This window comes from Oncorhynchus mykiss, chromosome 8 (genome assembly GCF_013265735.2).
Source record: "Oncorhynchus mykiss isolate Arlee chromosome 8, USDA_OmykA_1.1, whole genome shotgun sequence".
In the NCBI taxonomy this organism is placed as follows: domain Eukaryota; kingdom Metazoa; phylum Chordata; class Actinopteri; order Salmoniformes; family Salmonidae; genus Oncorhynchus; species Oncorhynchus mykiss.
Window position 1 is genome coordinate 21,971,085 of NC_048572.1, and position 11,585 is coordinate 21,982,669.

Sequence of the window (11,585 nt, forward strand, 5' to 3'; positions counted from 1 at the left end):
TTACCTTCTCAATCCAGGCCTCTGAGCTCTTTTAACAGCTATATCAGCACTTAGATTTTTTTTCTCATGACATGCTTTATTTAAGGGGCATGAACCAGATTAACTCTGTTCAACTGAAGTGCTGCTGCTGGGGCTCTGTGGAAAACAGGTTAGGCCAGTCAGGTGGGTTTTCCCATCTATGGAAGTGCAGTTAAAAAATAAAACTAAATGTTTTTAACACCCATCTTTGCTTTTCCTATTACTCTGTGTGCTACTGGGAGTTGTGGCCTCATGAATGTGAGATATAGTCGCTGAAATGGGTTGATGCCTAGTAGTTAACCTTGGACAGTCTGATTTCATTAATTTCCTTGAATACATCCTGCCTAAATACAAACACCATTAGCCTTGGCAATTTGCATCGTGGCGTAATACCCACCTGAACATATACAGTGCATTCGGAAAGTATTCAGACCCCTTCACTTTTTCCACATTTTGTTATGTTACAGCTTTAATGTATTGTATTGTTTTCCCCCCTCATCAATCTACATACAATACCATATAATGACAAATCAAAACAGGTTTTTATACATTTTTCAAGATGTATGAAAAATAAAAGCAGAAATATCACATTTTACAAGTATTCAGACTCTTTACTCAGTACTTTGTTGAAGCACCTTTGGCAGGGATTACAGCCGTGAGTCTTCTTGGGTATGATGCTGCAAGCTTGGCACACTTGTATCTTCTCTGCAGATCCTCTCAAGCTCTGTCAGGTTGGATGGGGGGTGTCGCTGCACAGCTAATTTCAGGTCTCCAGAGATGCGCGATCGGGCTCTGGCTGTGCTACTCAAGGACATTCAGAGACTTGTCCCGAAGCCACTCCTTCGTTGTCTTGGCTGTGTGCTTAGGGTCGTTGTCCTGTTGGAAGGTGAACCTTTGCCCCATTTTGAGGTCCTGAGCACTCTGGAGAAAGTTTTCATCAAGGATCTCTCTGTACTCTGCTCTGTTCATCTTCCCTCGATCCTGACTAGTCTCCCAGTCCCTGCCACTGAAAAACATCCCCACAGCATGATGCTGCCACCATCATGTTTCACTGTAGGGATGGTGCCAGGCTTCCTCCAGATGTGACGCTTGGCATTCATGCCAAAGAGTTCAATCTTTGTTTCATCAGACCAGAGAATCTGGTTTCTCATGGTCTGAGAGTCCTTTAGGTGCCTTTTTGGCAAACTCCAAGCGGGCTGTCGTGTGACTTTTACCAAGGAGTGGCTTTCGTCTGGCCATTCTACTAGAGAGGCCTGAATGATTGAGTGCTGCAGGGATGGTTGTCCTTGTGGAAGGTTCTCCATCTCCATAGAGGAATTCTGGAGCTCTGTCAGAATGACCATCAGGTTCTTGGTAACCTCCCTGACTAAGGTTCTTCTACCCCAATTGCTCAGTTTGGCAGGGCGGCCAGCTCTAGGAAGAGTCTTGGTGGTTCCAAACTTCTTCCATTTAAGAATGATGGAGGCCACTGTGCTCTTGGGGACCTTTTAATGCTGCAGAAATGTTTTGGTACCCTTCCTTAAATCTGTGCCTCAACACAATCCTGTCTCTGAGCTCTATGGACAATTCCTTTGACCTCATGGCATGGTTTTTGATCTGACATGCACTGTCAACTGTGGGACCTTATATAGACAGGTGTGTACTTTTCCAAATCATGTCCAATCAATTGAGTTTACCACAGATGCATTTCAATCAAGTTTTAGAAACATCACAAGGATGACCAATAGAAACAGGATGCACCTGAGCTCAATTTCGAGGCTCAGCAAGGGGTGTGAATAGTGTTTTCGCTTTGCCGTTATGGGGTATTGTGTGTAGATTGATGATGATTTAAAAAAATGTAATACATTTTAGAATAAGGTTGTAATGTAACAAAATGTGGAAAAGGGAAGTGGTCAGAATACTTTCCAAATGCACTGTATGACAATATATGACAATGCTTTGCAGTTCAGAAAACGATTTGATTCAACCTTCCTATGTTATCTCATACCTTGTTTGGAGCAGCAGAGACTGGGAGTAGTTGTTTGAAGACTCAAAAGACAAAACATGTTGTTTCATGACACACAGTCAGTGACATCATTAAGCAGAGAGCGGAGTTCTTGACATGGCAGAGAGACATGCCACTCCCCACGCTACTCTGAGAGCCAGCCCCCTGCCCCTGCGTGTTAGGAGTCTAATTAGAAATGTCTGCCAAGTGAGAATGTCCCACGTTGTTGAACACATTGTTTTAACTTTCACCAGGGAGTGGGTCCATTAGCAGTCAGTTCTTACACCGCCCTCTGCTCCCCTACTCCCCTCTCAGAGCAGTGTCTCGGTTCTGTGGGATTTCTGGAGATGCAAGTTTGACGGGAAAATACATAATAATCCTCAGATGGTGACCGCAATGAAGTGACAGCCTGGAGAAAATGTAATACAATTCAATACAATCTAATTGAAGTGGTGAGCCGGAACCCTTCAGAGAGCAATCAAGCTCTCTTTATTTTTGTCATGATCCTCGAAGTACACATTATAAAGGGGAAAAAAAGGTAAACTAATGGATCTGCCATATTGTGTTCCTGCAACACCTTCACACCCACCTGGGCCTGATGCAGATGAGTTAAACAAAGTTGTACTCAAAGTATAAAGCATCTGCCGTGAATATGTGGGGAATGATGACATAGAGAATGTTTATCCATTCTATGTTTTTGTAATGCTATAGTATCTGTATATTGAATTTAAACTAAGTGTTGTCTTTAGCTATTTTCCTTTCATATGCCATATTTCATATAAATACAAGGCCTTATATGCATCAGGTTGCATTTATCAGGTCCATTCAATATGCAGTGAAAGTATGCCATTATCTACACTTCATTAGAAAGTGCCGCCTTCTCCGTGTCTGTGGGCTTGTCTTGTTCTCTGTACCCCCTGGATGTCATTATTGTCAAAGAACATCCTCTCAATTTGTTATTTCCTTTGCAGTACGGAGAGACATTGATGAAGGTACAAGATGTGGAAAGGTAATCTATTCATTGGGGAGGCAGGTAGCCTAGTGGTTAGAGCTTTGGATTTGTAACCGAAAGCTCAGAGATCGAATCCCCAAGCAGACAAGGTAAAAATCTGCCGTTCTGCCCCTGAACAAGGCAGTTTACCCACTGTTCCTAGGCCGTCATTGTAAATAAGAATTTGTTCTTAACTGACTTGCCTAGTTAAATAAAGGTAAATAATTGTGAAGGCCCAGCATTTAGCTGGGTGCTCCTTAACTCATACCTCCCAATATAATAGAGTATATTCATTCTAACCTATGGATTAATAATCTCCCGTAATTATACCATTTCCTGCTTTGGAAAATGCAGATTGCTGGGCCCAATGAGGAGTTATATATGTTAAGTGCATAAGCCACAGAAAGGAAATTATATCTAATGCTCTTTTGTATTCAATATGTCTCAGAAGGAAGCAAGCAACTTTCTATACTGAGATTATGTCAATTGGTTGGTAATGCTCAGATTGTTTAGTTTATATAACAAGTCTTTTCTCCAATGCCTGCACAATGGATGTAGGCTACATGCAGCACATTACTGGAGTTAACTTCTGCTGGATTTCCTCCTCCCACTTCCTATATTCCCTCGCTATATTTAATCAAAGTCGGTTCATGATGCATTGCCTAGCCGTACCCTCAGGCAAGTGCATTTCTGCATTACAGGAAATGTAATTATGAAATTACAAAGCAGCAGGCTGATCAGCACAATTCAAATTAGTGGGTACACAGCATTAGGCTTGCTGGCTGTGGCCTTCCCAATTAGCATGACAAAATGAGTTCCATTGGGTCTCAATGAGCCCTTTCATTAAGTGAATAGCAAACCTTTAGTTAATTAAAATTAGTGGATAGGTAAACTTCCCTCCTCGTTTTATGAGTGCACTCGGCTGCCAAAATAGTTTTCATAATTACAATTACACTGATCCTCTCTTTTTCTGTCTCCAGAGGCCTGTATGAGTGTATAGGGAGGAGGATAGCAGTCTGATGCTATGGTAAATGAGAGTGATTATACATAAAATATGGATATCAGCCTTCTGAGCTGCACTGTCACCGTGGTTTGATCAACTCTCATTTGAAACATCCTAAGTCCTAAATTGGATCAGTGTTATATTAGGTTCTGATGAGAGAGACATGAGGATGGGTGATATTTGAATTATTTGATTGAATAGGGCCTGCATGTTTCTCCTTGTTTGTACATCCATCCACCAACAACCTCTGGCTGTTTTTAATTGACTTTGCAGTCCTCCTGCCAGCAAGACACAGGTGCATATAGCCCTTCTATTTCTGCTCCAGTGAACACAGGCTAAACAGATACCACACAGAAACTTTAGTGATTCATTCTAGCAGTAGACTGGGGTAAATAGTGAAGTCTTCTCACTGCAGACAATTGTCCTTCTCCCATTCCAACTTGACGTTACATTGCGTCTGCAGAGGAATACATATGAAGTTGACAACATCAGTGTTCAGATGGCCTGAGGGGTACACTGCTGGCTGATGGGGAGTGACTCACATGGACTCCATTCTCCCTCCCAGACAATGACTGGGAATGTATGTGGGAGAGAAAGGAAGCCAATTGCAATAGGTCCCTGATTGGTATCGCTTGGTGTTCCCCACTGGATATCTCCATTTGGCTTTTTTTGCATTGCAAATGTTACAATGTTTTTAAAACAATTCTATATAACTAATCCGCTGAAATGATGAATGTACAGTTCAGTAGAGAGTGTTTGTAACATATGTAGCCATGAAATGCTTTGAAGGGCTAGTTATGGCTCATATCAACACCACCATTATAATAATGCATGCCATTTAGCAGATGCTTTTACACAAAGCGACTTAGTCACTGTGCGTACAATTTACATATGGTTTGTCGTGGGAATCGAACTCACTATCCTGGCATTGCAAGCACCATACGCTACCAACTGAGCTACAGGGGACCACATCTCAAGACACCCTGGATCCACTCCCATTCGCATACCACCCCAACATATCCACAGATGACACAATCTCTATTGCACTCCACACTGCTCTTTCCCACTTAGGTGTTTATTTTATACTGTTAATTGTCTACAGCTCAGCTTTCAACACCATAGTCCTCTCGAAGCTCATCACTGAGATAAGGTCCCTGGGACTGAACACCTCCCTCTGCAACTGGATCCTGGACTTCTTGACGAGCTGACCTCAGGTGGTGAAGGTAGGCAACTTCACCTCCGCCACGCAGATCCACAACACGGGGGCCCCACTGAATTGCGTGCTCAGCCTCCTCCTGTACTTCCTCTTCACCCATGACTGAGTGGCCACACACGTCTCCAACAATCATCAAGTTTGCTGACGACACAACAGTGGTAGGCCTGATTACCAACAACAACAAGACAGCCTAAAGGGAGGAGGTCAGAGAATTGTCAGTGTGTTGCCAGGACAACAATCCCTCCTTCAGCATCAAAAAAACAAAGGAGCTGAAGAGGAGGAGACAGCAGAGAGCATGCCCCCATCCACACCGACGGGGCTGTAGTGGAGAGGGTGACAAGCTTCAAGTTCCTCTGCGTGCATATCACTGATGACCTGAAATGGTCCATTCACAATACCATTATTAGAGAATCAGACAAATTATGCTACCCTCTGCCTATTGGCTACTTAGCTTATTCAAGCCTGTCTCAAAATACAACACTGCCCACTTAGACAAAAGAAAAAGCTCTTTACCTGACTAGCTTTCAAAGATGTCTAGAAATGTACACGTTTTGTGCTCTTTTAGGAAGCAATCACTCCACTATTGCTGACTAAAAATGATCTATAACTGGGCTAATAACTCACTAACTAGCAAAGTTATGAACAAATATGCACACATCGCAACATGTAGGGAGACATCTACTCACGACTGTTCATGTAAAAACAGTCCAGTTCAAAGAGAATGGCACAGATCCATATATGGCAATGGTCTATTTGCATATAGGCCTACTGCACCTCTGATTGGTTATGGTGCACCGGTCTGTGTAGTATGGGCCTGAGTCATACCTGTCAAAGCAGTAGAATCCTACTCCGATTGCCTACAACAAAATCTCTTGCATAGTTAGTTTTGCATACTAAGTCTTGCATAGTTCGTTTTGTTTCTGTATGTTGCATTGAAAGTGTCTAATATTTAATTGATTTGATCACAATTGTCACAGAAAAGGGAAACATTGATAATGTTAAATTAGTTCATGTTAAAACTAGGAAGGTGAGTGAAGTTCAATCTCGTGCTTCACTGGCTGATTCTTCTTCAGGGCTGCAGTCCTGGGGGGCTGCGCACCTGCACGCATTTTACAAGGAACATTGCTTGCAGCACAGCCAGTCTTCCATTCAAAGCCTTTCATTGTGTATTAATTTTGTTTGTAGACATCTTTCACCACACAACCATTGAATTAAAAATATATGTTTACTGTGAAATATAAGTACATTGGTTTAATCACTAAAACAGAACATGATATCTACCCATTTAGTTATTCTAACAACCAGTTAACCCAAAAAGAAATAAATGGCAGATACATGTTTCAAAATGTCCCTTTACATTACACCGTTTTCACAATAGGCAACACACTTGCACTAGACATTAATATTGACTGAACATCACATTTACATAATTTCTATCCCATTGTGTGATCATTGAAGACATCTTTCACAATGTAATTTATTAAAATAAATGAAAGCATCATAATGTTTAGCAGGCACCTGTTTGCATGAAGCCTGTCTTGAGCATTTGGCTACAGGTTCTCATCGAAATCGCAGTAAATATCATGCACCTGGGGTAGAAATCCAACATACATATTACTGAATTGAAATCATTGCAAACCTCATCCATGGCCTGAAGGAGTGTGGTACGCTCATGGAGATGGCAATCCATTTTCCACCTGTATTGTAATCATATTGTATTTTACAGTATTGTAGTGATCTTGTACGTGGCTCAGTTCATAAGAGCATGGTACTAGTACTAGAACATGGTACCTGTACTAGTTGTTGGTTTGATTCCCACTGGTGTCAGATACCAAAATGTGTGGATTTTTGTCAGTTTGGATAAAAGTATCTGCTACATAATTGTCAGATATTATGGTATTATAGTAGTGTATTGGCCAATGCAATATTAGAAAAGCAGTGTGAATTCCCCCACAAAAAAGACCCCAGCAATTTAATTCTGGATTGTTTGTGTGTTGGTAATGTATTGTATTGATATTGTATCACCGCACTGTAGGAACTAGAAACATAAGCATGTCACTGCACCTGCTGTAACATCTGCTAATCTGTGTATGCGATCAATTCACTTACTGTGAAGTAAAATCATAGTAGTCGTCGTCATAGTAGTACATTCAAGTATTTATCATACATTTTATGTTTCTACTTTAGACATCTATTTTCATGATGTAGTTCCCATAATCTGTACTAGACAAGCGAGTTTACATGTTAAATCTACAGGTTTAACAAACTGTTAGGTGAACATCAATTAAGAGTAATTGGGTTAAGTAAAGCATGTATTTCTAGATGAATCACTGATTTAAGTTTAGTGAAAAGGTGCTTTTGTGTGTTGTTCTTAGTCAATAAAAAAGGAAACAACTGACTTTTTGATTATCTGTTTTGAGTTTTGGACTAATAGTTATGAAGATTTTTTTTTTTTTACGAATACTGGTACGGTTCAAGTCCCTCTTAAAGATGTCAGATCAAACCTCCAGATTGCCTGTGGTGGATTTGAAGCAGGCACCCAGGAGAGCTTGGGAAATTGCATTTGCTGCTGCTAAAAGATTCTGATAAGAGGAGAATGCAATGACAGGGCAAGGTTATCTGAACGCTGCAGTGGAGCAGCGCGCTGGGCGCCTCACCTCCCTGAGAGGTCAGCCTCTGTCATCAGTGAAGTGAGGGGCAGCAGTAGAAATACAGGCTACTAAAGACGCATGGGTAGTACAGGGACACTGTACTTTATGGGTTTGAGTCCCTGAGCTAAGCCTCACATCAAATCAAATGTACTTGTCACATACCTGTATCTCGTCGTCTCATTTTGCTACAGTGCATTCGGAAAGTATTCTAAAATGTATTAAATTGTTTTTCCCCCCCTCATCAATCTACACACAATAACCCATAATAACAAAGCAAAAACAGGTTTTTATAAATATCACATTTACATAAGTATTCCGACCTTTTACTCAGTACTTTGTTGAAGCACCTTTGGCAGCGATTACAGTCTCGAGTCTTCTTGAGTATGACGCTACAAGCTTGGCACATCTGTATTTGGGGAGTTTCTCCCATTCTTCTCTGCAGATCCTCTCAAGCTCTGTCAGGTTGGATGGAGAGTGTCGCTGCACAGCTATTTTAAGGTCTCTCCAGAGATGTTTGATCGAGTTCGGACTCTGAGTGGGCCACTCAAGGACATTCAGAGACTTGTCCCAAAGCCGCTCTTGCGTTGTCTTGGCTGTGTGCTTAGGGTTGTTGTCCTGTTGGAAGGTGAACCTTTCATCAAGGATCTCTCTGTAGTTTGCTCTGTTCAACTTTCCCTCGATCCTGACTAGTCTCCCAGTAACTGCTGCTGAAAAACATCCCCACGGCATGATGCTGCCATCACCATGCTGTAGGGATGGTGCCAGGTTTCCTCCAGAAGTGACTCTTGTCATTTAGACCAAAGAGTTCAATCTTTGTTTCATCAGACCAGAGAATCTTGTTTCTCATTGTCTGAGAGTCTTTATTGTCTGTGTGCCTTTTACTGATTTTTACTGAGGAGTGGGTTCCGTCTGGCCACTCTACCAAAAAGGCCTGATTGGTGGAGTACTGCAGAGATGGTTGTTCTTCTGGATGGTTCTCCCATCTCCACAGAGGAACTCTGGAGCTCTTTCAGAGTGACCATCGGGTACTTGGTCACCTCCCTGACCTCCCTTCTCCCTCGATTGCTCAGTTTGGCCGGGCGGCCAGCTCTAGGAAGAGTCTTGGTGGTTCCAAACTTCTTCCATTTAAGAACGATGGAGGCCACTGTGTTCTCGGGGACCTTCAATGCTGCAGAAATGTTTTGGTACCCTTCCCCAGATCTGAGCCTTGACACAATCTTGTCTGGGAGATCTACGGACAATTATTTCGACCTCATGGCTTGGTTTTTTCTCTGAAGCCACTACATTGCCGGATTCTTGTCGTAAACTCTGGAACTTTGCATTGGATCATCGCAACTAGCTAGCTGCTACCGAGTAGCTATAGTGGCTAACGCCGTTGTCCCGAAGCCAGCACCAGTTAGCCTGGAGCCAGGCGCATCTCCTGGCTAGCAAACTAAATTACTCCATCTACAATACCTATTTTGCCAATTGACCTGGACCCTTTGTCAACACGGAGCCCGGCCAATCCATTATGTCTGGTCTGCCGATGTAATTCCATCCGATGTGCCCTCAACCGGCCTTTGTCGGACGTCGGTGAAGACACTTCTGCTTTCTCCGGCCTGTTAACTTTATGAACGCCGTGTCTTCTGCTTTCTAGCGTAGTAACAACTTCCCTGTTTCATCTATTGCTGTTCACTGGACCCTATGATCACCTGGCTACATAGCTGATGCCTGCTGGACTGTTCATTAATCACGGTATTCCATTTTGTTTATCTGTCGGCCCCAGCCTTCGAACTCAGGCCCTGTGTGTAATTAACTGACCCTCTCTGCCCATTCATCGCCATTTTACCTGTTGTTGTTGTTGTCTTAGCTGATTAGATGTTACTGTCTTACCCGTTTTTGTCTTAGCTAGCTCTCCCAATTAACACCTGTGATTGCTTTATGCCTTGCTTTATGTCTCTCTCTAATGTCAGTATGCCTTGTATACTGTTGTTTAGGGTAGTTATCATTGTGTTATTTTACTGCGGAGCCCCTAGCCCCACTCAACATGCCTCAGATACCTCTCTTGTCCCACCTCCCACACATGGGGTGACCTCACCTAGCATAACTAGTGCCTCGAGGGATACAACCTCTCCTATTGTCACTCAATGCCTAGGTTTACCTCCACTGTACCCGCACCCTACCATACTCCTGTCTGTACATTATGCCCTGAATCTATTCTACCACTCCCAGAAATCTGCTCCTTTTATTCTCTGTCCCCAACGCACTAGACGACCAGTTTTGATAGCCGCAACCCGCAAGTAGCTCCGCAACCCGCAGCTACTTGCCCAAGCCTCCCCAGCTTCTCCTTCACCCAAATCCAGATAGCAGATGTTCTGAAAAAGCTTCAAGACAATCTGGACCCTCTCTTTCTAAAATGATCTGCCACCATTGTTAAAACCCCTATTACTAGTCTGTTCAACCTCTCTTTCGTATTGTCCGAGATTCCTAAAGATTGGAAAGCTGACGCGGTCATCCCCCTCTTCAAAAGGGGAGTATACTCTAGATCCAAACTGTTACAGACCTACCGTTGTAGTTGGAAGTTTACATACACTTAGGTTGGAGTCATTACATTTTCAACCACTTGACAAATTTCTTGTTAACAAACTATAGTTTCGGCAAGTCGGTTAGGACATCTACTTTGTGCATGAGACAAGTAATTTTTCCAACAATTGTTTATAGACAGATTATTTCACTTATAATTCACTGTATCACAATTCCAGTGGGTCAGAAGCTTACATACACTAAGTTGAATGTGCCTTTAAACAGCTTGGAAATTTCTAGAAAATTATGTAATGGCTTTAGAAGCTTCTGATAGGCTAATTAACATCATTTGAGTCACTTGGAGGTGTACCTGGATGTATTTCAAGGTCTACCTTCAAACTCAGTGCATCTTTGCTTGACATCATGGGAAAATCGAAAGAAATCAGACAAGACCTCAAAAAACAATTGTAGACCTCCACAAGTCTGGTTCATCCTTGGGAGCAATTTCCAAATGCCTGAAGGTACCATGTTCATCTGTACAAACAATAGTACTCAAGTACAGTGCCTTGCGAAAGTATTCGGCCCCCTTGAACTTTGCGACCTTTTGCCACATTTCAGGCTTCAAACATATAGATATAAAACTGTATTTTTTTGTGAAGAATCAACAACAAGTGGGACACAATCATGAAGTGGAACGACATTTATTGGATATTTCTGTATATACACCATGGCACCACGGAGCAGTCATACCGCTCAGGAAGAAGACGCGTTCTGTCTCCTAGAGATGAACGTACTTTGGTGTGAGAAGTGCAAATCAATCCCAGACCAACAGCAAAGGACCTTGTGAAGATGCTGGAGGAAACAGGTACAAATGTGTCTACATCCACAGTATAACGAGTCCTATATCGACATAACCTGAAAGGACGCTCAGCAAGGAAGAAGCCACTGCTCCAAAACCCGCCATTAAAAAGCCAGGCCATGGTTTGCAACTGCACATGTGGACAAAGATCGCACTTTTTGGAGAAATGTCCTCTGGTCTGATGATACAAAAATAGAACTCTTTGGCCACAGTGACCATCCTTATGTTCGGAGGAAAAAGGGGAGGCTTGCAAGCCGAAGAACACCATCCCAACCGTGAAGCACAGGGGTGACAGCATCATGTTGTGGGGGTGCTTTGCTGCAGGAGGGACTGGTGCACTTCACAAAATAGATGGCATCCT